The 14,856-nt window shown below is 40.9% G+C and overlaps 1 long non-coding RNA gene across 1 annotated transcript; it reads left to right on the top strand.

The window, feature by feature from the left end:
* The first annotated feature begins 297 nt into the window (after positions 1–297).
* LOC110474179 (uncharacterized) lies at positions 298–3,046 on the top strand. The gene is made up of 2 exons (XR_002466032.3): positions 298–592; positions 2,017–3,046. It is a non-coding gene; the product is annotated as an uncharacterized LOC110474179 (long non-coding RNA).
* Positions 3,047–14,856: the final 11,810 nt, after the last annotated feature.

Below are 14,856 nucleotides of genomic sequence, written 5' to 3'. Positions count from 1 at the left end.
TCAATTCTATTCCCACCACGCAGCTTTGCTGTGCACATTGTATGTGTGTCCTCCATAATTAAAGCTTTATTTGAACCTCCCCCCTCTTTCCACAACTCTCTCAGTTAGATCAAAACAGTAGAGACAAAAACTGAAACATGCCTGGGGTGCAGGAGAGAACAACACAGACTATTTAGTGATGTAGGCTAATGGTGTTGTGGAGGAAGGGGGCTGATTTTCACATCTCAGAACTGTTAAGCCTGCAAATATTACTGAAATCACATCTGGGAACAAAGCTCTGCTTTAAGTAAGTTCACCCATGAGTGTTGCTAAGCAATGGAGAAAAGATGAGGGAAAGGGAGGGTGCCTGACTTTAGGATTAGGAGGATGGATAGAAGATAAAGTAAGGCTTCTGCATAGCTTTATTTAGAAAAACTTTCAAGTTCTTTGTTTTTACTGCCTGTCCTCCAAACTACTTGTACTCTGATTAATCAGGTCTCATTCATTATCTATCCCAATGCACACCCAGCACAAAGAGAGGTGCTGCATCCTGGAGCACTGGCACAAGCATTTGAGCACCAGACCTGCCAACATCTGTCTCTGGATTTAACAGGTAAGAACAGGAACAGCTTTCCTGATGCAAATACTACAGAATTTAATGCCTATGTTTTAGAGAAATACTGCAGATACTTGTTTTTATGTAACTTAAATTATGCAGTGTATGGGAAATAAAATACTTGTGGCAGCTAGTGCTTGCTCTAACACTATTCTTATGCTGGTAGGTACAGAAAAGTGAAGTATTTTATCTTACAAGATCAATAAATGTCATATCTTCACCTTACTTATTTGTCCACTCTCTACTGGCATCGTGATATTGTAAAAGTTTCTTGTTCTGCTTTAGCAAGATTGCTTCCAATCCTTAGGAAAACAACCACATTTTCAGCTGTAGACAAATGCATTGCCTCATATTATTTCCCAGAAAACATTTGTTGCCTTGTTCAGCTAAATGCCTCCATAAACTATAGCATGTACATTTGTAAAGCATGCATTGTTGTAACAGTAAATTGAATTCTTTGATTCATTTTCATGGTAGTAGTATTATTCTTTTGTTTTTTTCTTTTTAATCATCATAAATACTCTGGAATGCACATCTCTTTATTACTCAGCATTATATTCCATATGCTAAGGCATTTGCAGCCTCACAGGTCATTTCATAGGCATTAAACTTTTACTGTATACCTGTCTTTTTAACATTTGCTAATAACTCATCTGGAAAGAGAATTACATTTGTTGCTGAGTAACAGATGTCTGCACACACAGCATGAACTAGGAGCTCTGAAATGCTAGATTATGATTAACTACCTAGTCAGTATTCTAGTTAGAAATATTATTAAGGCCTTTTCCAAAACTCAAGATATTCAAATCCTATCACTTCTGCAGCACTCCAGCAGTGTTCCCTGCACATGGGATGCATTTCCCTGACAGACAAATGGCATTTAACAGACTAAACAATAGAAACTAATTAAGAAGATTGAGTTTTGTAATCACACTTTTATTTCATGCACCTTTAATGCTTTCAGAAGCAGACTCTGAACTAAACATTTTAAGTTCAAAGAAGCGTGGACACTGTAGAAAGGCAAATTAAGCCACATGCTGAAACAACAACCTACAAGTTTTCCTCTGAAGTGTGATAAATTAATTACCGAGATTGGGAAGTTTCCCATCCTAACACATAAAATAGGTCACCTCTTGTACTATATTGTATTTGCATACACAGTCAGAAGCAAATCTATGGGCAGTTGCTTTAGAGCTGAACAGGCAGGGTCATACCATTTGTCATCCTCCAAGAACTCATCCAGGCAGTCCAAAACAAAGTCATCAAGTGGAAATATAGACCAGGATGGAAGAAAGATGCTTTGGATAAATTTCATATAGCAAACCTCTTGAAATGAATGCCATATAGAAAATGCACTGAGATCCATCATGTTGCATTGCCTAATTGACTTTTTTCCCCTTTTGCTTTTTCTTAATGAAAAGCAAGGAATGAGAGAAGAAGAAATCTTCCCTATCAGCAGCAGCAGGGGTTGCTGCAGCAAGATGATAATTCCCTCCTGCTACTCTGCTGACAAGCACCAAGCTGCACAGGAAGAGTGGAGCATTTTAATCACGGGATTGAAAAATGCAGAAGTTCCTAAAGCTTCACCTTACCTTGGCTGATTTACATTAATTTAGGATCTACCAGCTTTCAGTGGAATAATGTTATCTATGGAAGATAACAGAGGAGGAAAAATTTGGTGGAACTTCTAGTTTCCCTGTGCATAATGTGCCAGGATCTATGTATATAAACAGTTTTGGAGCATCTTAGATAAGCAAAGACTATCGGAATCCTTAAAAGAACAGTGCAAACTTGAGAGCTCCTTAATACAAAATGTTTTCTAAGTGCCACACTTTCAAATACACACCACTGAAAGAATAAAAAATACATTAGCAACTGGCAAGTCCAATCCAGTGTCCATTGGAACCATCAAAAACCCTGTGAGAGAGGCCTCAAGGTTTTGGCTCTGGCTCTTTCATCTTTCAGATTATCATTTATAGCAAAGGCACTCCATAAGGAGCTGCTAAGACAAATGCAAATGTTGTGTCAAAGACAGTCAGACACCCCCCAAAATTAAAAATTTGAGCACACAGCAGCTTACAGGCAGCAGCTTTGGGCATGTGGCTCAACATCTGCTACAACAGCACTAGAAAGCAGACCTGCGGCACGCTGGAGCGGTGCCAGCTCTCAGCTTATCCCCGGCCAGGCTGTCAGGAGAACGGACAGATGGCAGCCGATGCACTCACAGGACAGTTAGCTCAGTTAACAATCAAGGATGCTAAATGGTTTCAGATTCACTCTGCACCAAGCATTGTACTTTCCAGTGAACCATTAACACTGTGTCCTAATAGAAATATGGTTTGGTATGAAGGAACTGGCAGATCCTGTATTTTACAAGACAGTTTCTCTGGAACAATTTGTCAGGGAACATTAGATCTGCCTTCATGAATAAAGTGAGAATCTGCCAAGTTTGCCAGGCGGGTTTGCTCATCATTTTAATTCTGCAGTGTTTGAAGAGTGAGGATGGAAACAAACAGGAAGATGCAGGTCAGTTACCCCCACAAGCTGCTCCCAGGGATGCACTCAGGGGAAAGCAGGAGGGGTGTTAGGAGCACAGAGGATCTCACATCACAGCAGCTGTGCCCCTGCAGTGCTGCCTGCCTGCTCATGTCACACAGCTCTCCTGGACAGGACAGCGATCACAAGAGCCTGCTGGGTGACACACTTGTCACCCAAGTGCACAGATGTGACAACTCATCCCAGAAAAGCTAATGGTTCTTGGGTTTAAATGGGTAAAGTCTGTTAAAAAATTTGGCTCTCATATATTAAGAGGGCAAATAATTCAGCACATAGCATACAGGTGGACTTTTGGCCTCAGCATCACAAGATACATCTTTAAATTCTTCCGCCTTATGGTTAGATACGATTGTCTTTAAGGACAGTTGTAGACTTAGTGACAAATTTGTTCTACTGATTTACTTTTCCATAAATCAGCAGGGCAAGAATAGTCTTTGAAAAAAAATGTTGGTTTCTTCTCCCACCTCTACCCTCTCCTCCTGTTGCATATCACTTTCATCTGTCCACCCAAAATCCTATGTAGCTAAACAGCTGGACAAAAGTATAATATAATTTATTTATTACATATTTGGCTCCCATGACCATTTTATTCATCATTGTGGCACCAAACAAATAACCCTGAGAAAATACCCAACCACCAACCCTTTGCTGCCTGCATTGGAAAAATCCTTTCGCAGAAAGCAGGGGAGAAACCCAAGAAAAACAAGTGGAAAAATAGAAGGACAGGGAAGAGAGAGAACTTAGCTCTGTTGAAGGAGGTAGGAGTTGTGCCATGGATACCAGAAAAGCAGCACCTCACACTTCTTATCTGTTATCTCATTTCCAAAGAGTAGGACTGAGGCAAACTGGAAAACCTAAAGCATTTTCAGTGGGCAATCAACAAATGAGTTCCCCACACAGTCAGGGAAGTGCCAGCTGGAGAGCAGCTGTGGGAACCCAGGGCTTCCCTCTGGCTGCCCTGGCAGGTCTGAGACCCTGGCAGGGGTCAGGAACCCCCCTGGACAGAGCCCCCAGAGACACTGTCTCTGATCTCTGTCCATGGAAAAGAGTTTTCAATCCTACAGGATGAATTACCAGCTCTGAGTGTTTGATAGAAGTAATAATTAAGTGTGGCATGGGTGCAAAAGTAAAATTTTAGGATTCTAGATTAGGGGTTCAAAGGGGAAAGATGGAGGAAATTGGGTGTGTCTTGTCCTTTTTCTCCTTCTTCATGCCCTCCATGTTTCACTGTGGTGTTGGCATTTTTCTGTTGGTTCAAGCTGGGGACACACTGTTCAACGTAGGTGACAGATATTTGCACATTATTGTAAATCCAGCCCAGGGAGTTTCTGGTATTTAATGTTTGTAACATCCCACTGAGGGCAGAGCCCCACACGCTGCCCTGCAGGACAGAGCTGGGCAGGGCAGCAGAACATGTGAGAGATAAACAGAATAAACAACCTGGAAACCAGCACAGACCAATTATGGCTTCTTATTTGGCAGCGGGGCAGAAAGACAGAGACTTTCTACAGTCTCAGAATCATCAAAACCACAGATGCCAACAAGCAGCAGCTTCTGACCAGTGCAGGGAGGTGTAGTGCTTGGGACTCACACTCAGAACTCTCCCAGAGCACAGAGCTCACTCACACTGCTGCAGGTGCTGAGCCCAGATGCAGGAATTGCATGGTGCAGGGCTGCAGGAGCCCCAGGAATTGCATGGTGCAGGGCTGCAGGAGCCCCTGGGCTCACTGGGAGGGCACCACACAGGTGCTCAGCACTGCCCAGATGCAGGAATTGCATGGTGCAGGGCTGCAGGAACCCCCCTGCAGGGCTGTGCCTGCTGGGGCTCACTGAGAGGGCTTCACACAGCTCTGCTCACTTCCCCTTTCTGCTGTGACACTGGTTTTCTTCAGAGATGTCCACATTGCTAAAGTTAAAAACTCCTCTTCCCTGCTTTTCCCATTCCAATGTGGAAAGGAGCCACAAAAATACCAGAGCAGGAGCAAGAACTCTGCCAGTGCATCGAGCTCCTCAGCTGCCCTCCCTGCAGCTTTCCTCTCTCTTGAGGAGGTGATGTTGTGACCCTGGTGTGTGATCACCAGAGCAGGGAGTCAGAGATGCAATTTAAAAAAATAAAGAGCAAACTGGTCAAAAATGGAGACTCAAGCAATCTTATTTTCTGGCTCAACTTTATGAAGATCTGATTAGACCTTAGTGAAATTTAATCTTTGCCTTCCAGATCTTCTGAGACAACAATAAAGAGCTCCTGAGCTCATAAAGTACCCAGAGAGGAGAGATACCACCCAACCAGGAAAATAGCTGAGAAAAATTATTTTTCTTGGTACTAATCAGCAGGTAAATCTGCAAAACATGTCATTAAAAAGTAAATTATGAAAAGCTACACATCACTATTTTCAAATACAAATACACATCATTTTCAAATACAAGAATACACATTATCAGACAAAGTAATAAAATAATATGAAAAAGACAAGACAAATTAGCTACAGCAATAATTAGGAATGCCAGACATTCAGAAGAGAGTATTTGTTCAAATTGCTATGATAGTCAAGAGACAGAAAATTCAACTCCCAGCAGTCCCACAGTGCTAACATTTCTTTTTCCTTTTTTTTCTACTACAAATTTACAGCAAAACCAAACCAACCTACCAGATATATTTTTATATTATTAGCTCTTTCCCAGAACAATTCTGCTTCAAAAACAATCATTAAGCTGGAACTGGCAAAACCCAAAGTTCCAGTCTTTTATTCTCAGCCAGAGGATCCACATTTCTCCATGTCCTTGTAGCAGCTGTTCCTACATTGCCTCATAAGACAAAGAAATAAGGGAATTTTTTTTACTTTCCTCAAAATATTTTTATTTTCATGGACAGAAAATACATACAAGAAGCCACACTAAATACTGCTTCCTGGATGTGCTCAGCACAGATCTACAGAGAGCTCTCACCTGCAGGAAATGCTGGTTTTTGGGTGTCCTGCCCCTCTGCCAGCTCAGCCATGGCAATGGCACCAAAAGAAGCCTTTCTGCTCATTCAGCATCCCTGATGGAATATTTGCTAAGGGTTTGATCTTGTCCCCTTGGTTTGTGCCCACAGTGCCCAGGATTCCCAGGGGGTCTTCATGGCCAAACCTTTCCTACTTTGGGTTTGCTGAGCCCACCACAAGCCATGGCACAGTGTAAAACCAGCAAATCCTACAACTCTGATATTTTTTGGATTCTTCCAATGCTCTGCTTACAGTCCAACAGGATCAGCTTTTGCAGTTTGCAGGAAAGAAAGTAAGCAATTCTTACCAAAGTACAGCAATCTGGGAAATTAAAACAGAAAAGGAGAAACCAGATATGAATGGGTGGTAAAATTGTATTTTCAATCTTCTCCTCTAATAATGTAGTACAGCAGCCATCTCCAACCAACTCATCATATCAGCCAAAGTGATATATGCAGGAAATATTGAATATTAAAGAAACAAACAGATGCTAAAAAATTTCTAAACTATGGATGTGCAGAGTCAAAATAAATGAGGACAATGTGCATGTACTAAGTAGAGTTAAAAACTAGAGATGGTATATATATATATATATTATGCATGTGTATATGTATCAATCATCTAGGAACTCAATTTAATTTTTACACGCACTGATTCTCCCATGTCCTTATTGTTGCTTATAGAATCCTTCACTTACTAATTCCATGTCTCATACAGCCATGCAACAAAAACCTGGTTATATTGTATATAGTTACCCAGCAGAACGTCTGTGGAATAAAGGTTGCTGATTAAAATCCTATTTTAATCATGCAATTAAAAAGTCTACAGTAATACTGCAATTACAATACTTTTAAAATGCATCTGTGCAGAAAGCTAGAAGACTGGAATGAATATGGTATTCTGATCTCTCACTGTACAAATGTACAATAATTCTCAATCTGTTCTTGCCTGGGCAAGTTCAGAGTGTGTGCAACATTTAAGATTAATTAGAAAGAACACGTGTTCCTCATGAATGATGCCATGTCTAGTACTATATGTAAATTAACTCATGTCAGCATGGGCCATGTTGTGTCATGATTTTTCCTTTTTTTTTTTTGGGAGAGGATGTACAATTTTTTGACTGCAAGTACTATAGATTGTTGACTTTACAATAGCTGTAGAGAGATTTCATAAAAATAAAACATTGGGCAATATGTAAGTTGGTTCTCTGGTAGGTTTTTTTGTTTTTTTTTTTTTTTTTTTTTTTTGTTTGATCTTTGCCAACTAACTGGGATAAGAGAATTCATACGGTATGAATACATTATATTCTGTTTGGGCACCTCAAACATGAGCAGAGTGGTTATCACAAAGGCTCCACAGCAGCCACCTCTCCCCAGCTTATCGCCTTGAGGAAACGGCACTGCCTCCAACACCAAACACAAAATAACATCACATTACACATGCAAAATCCAAGGTCTCAGCTTTAACTGTCCTTTGATCTTCCATAACTGAAGGAAGTGTAAACCAAGATCAAGTTTATTAACTACAGATCAAAGTGCAGCCTAGTTTTTCCCCTTCCAACAGCAATTAAAGACTGGAGGTAAATTTCTAGAGAAAATTATTTTGAGATCCATATAGGTTATTTTTGCAATCATTGAATGTGCCATTCCAATTTAAAAACACAACTTCGGGATACTATGACCCATATTTCTCCCAGCTCTTACTTGGAGCTTCCTTTCCTCCTCTGGCATTTGGGTGCTTATTAATTGGGAGAGTGGACACGTAGCACCATGTAACAGAACTACTGCAGTAATACAGTAAAAACTTAGAGGTTCAATCATTTTAAAATGCATTTTATCCTCAAAATGCATTCTTCCAACTGATTCAGCTGTACTGGGAGATTGGTGGTACAGGTTATTTGAAAACTCATTGTGTATAAAAAGCCAAATTTCCAACCTTGGAAATTGCCTTCTCTTCCCAGTATCATGTGAATTCATCACTTAAGTGCATAGCAAAACAAAAAGCTATAGTGCACTTGGATTTCACTTTTAGGAGCAGTTTAGTCACCTTTTATAACTCAAGAATTGCAATTCTTTACCATAGCAGCAGCTTCAAAAACATTATAGTGTCTAATCTTTTTGAAACTTAATTGTAGCATGCTCTTAATATGGCCTTTAAAATAAAACATAATCTACGTATCATAAAAACCTTGCAGCTTCTTACACAATTAAATTCTTTGAATGAAATGACTTGCAGTTTTGCAAGTCAAAGCAGCAGATGTATATGCTAAAGCACAATTCAGAATAAGCAGATGCCATTAATGATTGAGACTTATGACTAAACTTTTTTTCCAAATATAAAGCAATATGAAACCAAGATATCTGTGAATTACATGCTTTTTGAGGGTATTCATACAGATACATCAGTCTTGAAACAGGACAGCTGTTTTCATTGCAAATTTGATCATTCCCACAGCAGTCAGCAGGAGGTTTGGGGTACAGTTTGGGGTACAGGTGTCAGGAGCATAAGACTGGTTCTTGTAAAGCATCACCACCCTCAGCTTCCACCATGCTAAGTCAGCCCACCTAAAACAACGTGTCCTAAAGTAGATTTTATTTCTTAAAATACTAGTTGAGAAACAAGTGATAACAGCTAAAACTCAGACTACCTTCTTTATTAAAAATAACTCAGCCCTGTCTCTTCAAATTAACACTTTCACCCCCTCCTCTTTAGCTCATCTCCTGTACCCTCTGTTACGTTCCAGTGCCACCAGACCCTCACATCAGTGGCTGGATTGCATCCAGGGTTCATCATATTACAGCTGGTTTCAAAACCACAAGGTAAATGAGCATTTACCCTTACAGATGCCCAGCAACCATTACCATACCATATTCAGCTCTCTCCTTATATTGGCAAGTACTGCTCAGCATAAAGAGTTGGGGTTTTTTTAAAAAAAACATTCCACAGCTACAGCCAATACTGACACGTTTCCTTATATTCCCAAATTAGTTGCATAATGCTGGTGCCCTTTTGTAAAGATAGATCACACTGGCACTTCAGAAATGGCTGCAGTTTCCAAGTGATGACAGAATTTCACATCCCCGCCCTATTCCCACCGAGTGCCAGGATCCTTCCCAACGCCTGCAGCAATGCTTTGAAGTAGGTGCAAATGCAGCAAATGCAAAAGATTAAAGGATTCTGGAGTTCATGGAAATAGGTGCAGAGCTCACTATCACCAGAAAAATTCAACTAAACATTTTAAATTTTTATTTAAAGAATTTCATCATGAGAGAAGTTACACCGTAGTACTTTTCCTCAGGATATATTTTACATAACTGTCTATGCTGCCTGTGACTAAATCCTTAGATGCATAGAAATGGACACATGTTCAGCCTTCCACCATCGTTCTGAGACAGTGCAGATCTCACACACAGACAACGGCATACCAGGAGCTGAAAGGTTAAAAAATGTTCAAAATAGACAGCAATATTACCTCAACATTTTCTTTTTTAAGCAGCTTTCACACAGAATGTTTAAAGGAGAAGTTTCACATTTAAAACATCCTCCTACAGGGGGAAGCTGCAATATTTCTGACAGACGTTTTCATTTTTGTTTGGCATTTCACTTACTCAGTATCCTGTCAGTTTAGGAACTAGGAATCTGGGCTTTCAAAAATCAACTGATGACATGAGTCCCAGTCACTATCTGTCCCTCCTAAGGTGACTTACCAAGCATTATTTCTATTAAGGCAGGGGGGAGGAAAAATGAGGTTGATGGTGATTTTTTTTTTTTAATTAATCCTTCAAATCACAACTGTTAGCCAAGTCAAGGTTGAATATTCAACAAGTGTTTCCAAGCTCAGTCAATTTTACTGAATGTCCTGGAGTGTGCCAGTAGCAAAACCTGCATACCCATAAGGTATCACCAAATCTGTTCACTAAGACATTTTGCCATCAGCTTCCAGAAGATGCAGTATAACACAGGGTGCTGCAAATTTAGGTGGCTTTTAAAGTAATAGACTCCCTAAAACTTTCTGATCAGTATACAAACAGTGGAAAATAAAGTCTATCAGCTACAGTGATGTTTTATTTCTATTGTTTTCTAGAGATAAGTATGACAGATTTGGAAACAGAACTGGTGTTAGATTAAAGGGCATAAATTGAGCAGAGAAGCAGAAGTGCCCTCTGTTTCTCTACTATTTCTATTCAACTCTGGGTCTGTCTGCCCAAACCTCATCATCAAAGTTGAGCTCCATCCTCTTCCTTTCTCAGGACGGCATATCTTGCCTTCCCCAATCAGGGCCTCAACACCACATCCCTTTTCCTCTGCTCCTAACACCACAGGCCCATTCTCCCAGCCCACCACAAAATCTTTCCCTCCCATCCATGCTCCCTCCTTGCCCTCTGCCCTGGCTGCAGATCCCAGCGCTGCCTGGGCCATGCAGAGCAAGCAGCAGCATCTTGGCAGCACCCTGCCAGAGCTGAGCCACAATAACCACAGCAAGAGGCTTTTCTGCTCACTGAACCCTTGGATCCACAGTTCCCACAGACCTGCATGGAAGGAGGTGAATTGTGCTGCAACTCTCCACCTTACAGCTGACCCAAATAAGTTCTAGTTAGGCTTCTGTTACGGATGCTCCTTCATTTTAGAATCGACACAAATTGTCTAAATACATTTAACAGAGGTTAAGTTTGGATTTTCTCCTAAGACCTGTATTGCTGAAATGAAGTGAAGTAGATCCAGTTTCTCATCCTGGATCTGTGATAACACCCTAACAGATTTGTCCTATTTCTAATACTTGTCTCCCTCCACCATCCTAGACTGGACTGCAGAAACAATTTACACATGGGCATTACCAACCTCACTGTCCCTGTACAAGACCTCTTCCTTTTTGATCTGTTTCCCATTGCTTTATTAAAATTTAAGGAAGAGAGGAAAACTGGGAAAAATGAGGAAATGAGGGAGTGCTAGTTACAGAGTTTGAGCACTTAGAACTGCTGTGAGGTAGAGAACAGTATAACTAGCAGAAATATTTGTAAAGATAAGTTTAAAGGCCTAACACATAAACAGTACTCTGAGTTACAGTGCTTTATGCTTAACAGAGTCAGCATGAGAGCCCTAAGGCTACAGTAAAGTTAATAAGTATGAACAACAGAATTGCCAACACCAGGACACAGTTTATATGTATCCTGTGCACATGCTTTTTCAAATGTAACTAATTTTTACTAAAGATAAATAGGAATACTAATGAATATCTTATTAGCCTGTGGCACTGGGTTGGCAACGTACCACAAACAATGAGAAAGCACAACAAATTTAAGAACTTATAAAAATATATTAGCAGTAATAGCAATTTTTAGCTTCTTGCTGCTTTGTCTTATATTTTCAGCAAGACCTAGTGAAGTCATTAGACTTATGCAATGATTTAATTTTCTTCACTTTTGTAGAGCAAGTCAGGCTTTTCTAAGAGGGTCAGTGCCAAGATACTGGTATTTGATCCATCTTCTTCCTCAGCTGGAAGCCCATTTGCTCTCCCCTAAGCCCTAGGGATGGAACACTACCCTAAACTACTACATCCTCAGACCTCCTCTGGGTTTAGGAGCTAAAATTATCATTTTTCACCAATACAGTCACACCTAAAGGCCCCAAGGAGTGAACAGCTAACACTGTTTAATCTAGTCTGCCCCCCACTCCTTCTCAACAGGTCCTTTAATAACCCAAAGGTGTGAAGAGATGAAAGCAATACAGCAAAAGCCAACAACTCCAAATACTAAATAACTCTATTCCCTGACTTGTGACTTCTAAGTTTCCTTGGCCAGTCCTCAAAGGTTCTTCCTGAGACCAGGAGGCCTTATCTGATGGAATTCAACATCAGTAACTTCAAAGTCATGCTCTGCAGGCATGGTGGGGAAATCAATCCAACTGTGATACACAGTTATTAGATCAGCTATTGCCACTCAGAAAAGAAACCCGTGAGCCTGCCCTGCCCGTGGAAGTGTCAGCTCAGTGTTCATCAACAAAGGAAAAAATGAGTCAGAGGAACAATCCTCCAAGGAGAAGAGAATGAAACCTAACACACCTTCGCGTGTCTGTTGCTACAAACTTGGATGGTGGAATTCAAGTTTTGTTCCACTTTTTTAAACTGTATTCTTTGCTTCTTATCCCAAAAGAACAAACATTCTAGAAAAAGAATGATAATTATGGATAAAAAATTAAATCAACACTGAAAGATACTAGAAATATGATACTCTCTCAGACTGGAAAAAAAAGGGATTTAAATGGGAATAAACTATCACAGCACAGTTTTGGATTTTAAAACACTTCTTAGTGCTAGAACATTTATTCAAAGCACAACTCTGAAGACCCAGTTTAGATCCAGATTTTTACGGGCAAATACCTAAGAGCCCCCAGCCAAAAGGTCATTTGAAATGGCACACAGCAGTAGAGAAAAGAATTGTACAGTATTTTCACCACCACCTCAGCCAGAGGACAGGACCAGCCCGGGCTGATTCAGAGTTCCTACCAGATGGAGTGTGCCAAGAGGCTCCCACAGAGCACTGGCTAGAAGCTGAAGCTGCCCCCAAGATAACCTGCAGTCTGAAATGGGAGATGGTGCAAAGACACCACCTGCTCCCCCTTGCAGTGTAAGCAAGCCTCTGGATGGGAGCCAGTCCCAGGGGCACAGAATTCTGCTGCTCGTTCACACATACATGCACAAGAGATTGAATGTGTTTTTTCCTAGTGCAGAATTCTTATTGCAGAAAAAAGGGCTGTTGTGTATTTTCTCACTCCCCTCCTCTGTAGGTGCCATGTAGTCTGAAGAGAAGAGAATAAGAAAAATCTATGCCTTCTTAAAAAAAAAAAAACTATTTTTTAATGAATTTAACTCCTTCCACTGCCTTAGGCAGAAGATTCAACCCAAGATGAACATGTGTTTTCATACTTTCAAGCAAGTCTCATCAAGTCCAGGCTTACAAATGCAGCCCAGAAGTAACACAATCAATATTTCCCTATAATATGGCCTAACCCATTGTAGAAGGCTTTTCATATAACGAAGTTGATAGAAAGAGCCTCCTCATTTTTTGAAATTTAAAACCAAGAATTTCTGCCATAAACGGTTCAGTATTTTTCTCCAAAAAGGAGACTTGGCCACCCAACCGCACAAGCCCCTGATACAAGCAGCTGTGCTCTCCCCTCCACAGCTCTAGTACAACACCAAACCTCAAATTTTAATCCTGCACCTTTCTGTGTGACTGTCTTTGGACATGGTGATCACAGCCTTTCTTCAGGCCTTTGTATCACAAAGTTATTGTAGACAGAGACCAAAGCCTGTGTCCACTGGTGTAAGAGCACTGACCATGAAGGAAGCACACACCCCGCCAGAAACAAACTAATATTGAATTGAATTCTTTGCTCTGTTGTAAAGAAAAGGAGCAGAGTGTGTTGATGCCTTTTTCTCAACCGGGAAACGAAACTCATGATTATTTTAGCAAGGAGGTGATATAAAAGGTGATCTTTATTTGGAGGCTTCAAGAGGCAATCATGGAAATATGTCCACCAAAGCTTACCTCTCCCAACTCCCCCCCAGGGTGAGTATATTTTTATAGGCTTTAGGAATTTAGCATTACTGATAAAAAGCACCAATTAGGAGGACAGGTGGTGATGCAATTTCCCTCCAGGACGAGCCCCTTCTCTGGAATGCTCCCTTTGGCACTAGCTGTACTCTGCCCCTGAGAATGGATCTGGAAGAGCTGTTCCCAGCCTTGGCTCCCAGCAAGAACCAAGACAGCACAGAGCCTTGTACCTCCTGGGGCTTGGAGATCTGGAATTTGTTTTTTCTTTCTGCTTAAAGGAAGGCCATGGAAAAGTACAAGGAAAACTAGTCCCTAATACAGACTACAGAGAAAATATGTGTGAAGAATACAGAGAACATAGGAAAAAAAGGCAAAACCTAAATGACATCAGTATGAGCATGGCAATTGATATCTGAGATCTAGTTAATGGGAGAATCAGCTCTAAGACTCTGTGTTGTGATATACCAGTCCAAAGAAAAGGGAAAGGAAGTGCTTCAAATACTGGTACAACATTTCTTTTCTAATTCAGGCACTGAGGAGGATAGCCTAAGGGTTGCTTGACATTATCAGCCCATTCCTCCAGGACTGGTGCTGCAGATCAAACTTCAGCATAAGCTGAGCTGTCCCTAAGGCAGCCGCACTGTATACCTGGATTTTGTATGTCTGACCTCTTCCAGGAGACACCAGATGCCCTGCCTTGGGGAACAATAGGCTGTTAAAGGTTTCTACAAGTCATGACATGTAATAAATTTGAGGTTCGGGTTGGGAGGGGGATGAAGATGAGGGGAACAGTGGGAAGAGGCTCAGAGGTGACAGAAGCAGTGGGTCAGCTTTGCTCCCCTGGCTGGCAATCTCCCAAGCCACCAACTCCCAGTAGGTGAATTGTCTGTCACAGGGTTTTCCCTCTGCAGTTTCACACCCCATTAACATGCCCGGCAAAGTCTACTGTCTGCACAGGAGGAAGCATCACCTCTTGAATCTTTACATCACTCACTACTGTTTTGACAGTGCTTGATTATAACCTATGGTGTAAAAAAAGCAAATGTGTTTGCCTGCCTGCATTGCAGAGTGAAGATATTTAGCAGATACATGGTATAACCTTCCAAAGTTATATCCAGATTATTAAATTGCAAGGAGTTACTCTGTTGACTGCTTCTAGCAGAAACAC

The sequence above is a fragment of the Lonchura striata genome, chromosome 11 (genome assembly GCF_046129695.1).
Source record: "Lonchura striata isolate bLonStr1 chromosome 11, bLonStr1.mat, whole genome shotgun sequence".
NCBI classification, from domain to species: Eukaryota; Metazoa; Chordata; class Aves; order Passeriformes; family Estrildidae; genus Lonchura; species Lonchura striata.
The sequence above is the reverse complement of the archived record's forward strand: the minus strand, read 5'-3'. Positions and strand labels throughout refer to the sequence as shown.